At 64.7% G+C, this 295-nt stretch overlaps 1 pseudogene; it reads right to left on the minus strand.

The window, feature by feature from the left end:
- Positions 1–295, minus strand: part of LOC119591732 — a 20,342-nt pseudogene that overhangs the window by 1,587 nt on the left and 18,460 nt on the right.

A 295-nucleotide genomic window follows, 5' to 3' on the forward strand; every position in this document is an offset into this window, starting at 1 on the left:
TTTCCCCCTGTTCAGAAGTCTCACCGCGACGAAAACAAAGATGGGGATGGCCAGCAGGATCCCCATGATGGGCCCTGGTGGCGCAGATGGTGACCCAGGCGTTGGTCCTCCACCGCAGGTCAATGAGGAAGGCAAAGCCGACGTTCAGGCATCGCGGCGCGGCGGGGATGGGGGCGGGGGTTTGTGGGGGCCCTCGAGTACGCGGGGGGCCCCCCGGGTCGGCACTCGGGGAGTATACCCCCTCGTGGGGAGGGACGGGGGAGAAAAAGAGAAGAGGTGGAGATAAAGGTTTGGG

This window comes from Penaeus monodon, chromosome 29 (genome assembly GCF_015228065.2).
Source record: "Penaeus monodon isolate SGIC_2016 chromosome 29, NSTDA_Pmon_1, whole genome shotgun sequence".
NCBI lineage: Eukaryota > Metazoa > Arthropoda > Malacostraca > Decapoda > Penaeidae > Penaeus > Penaeus monodon.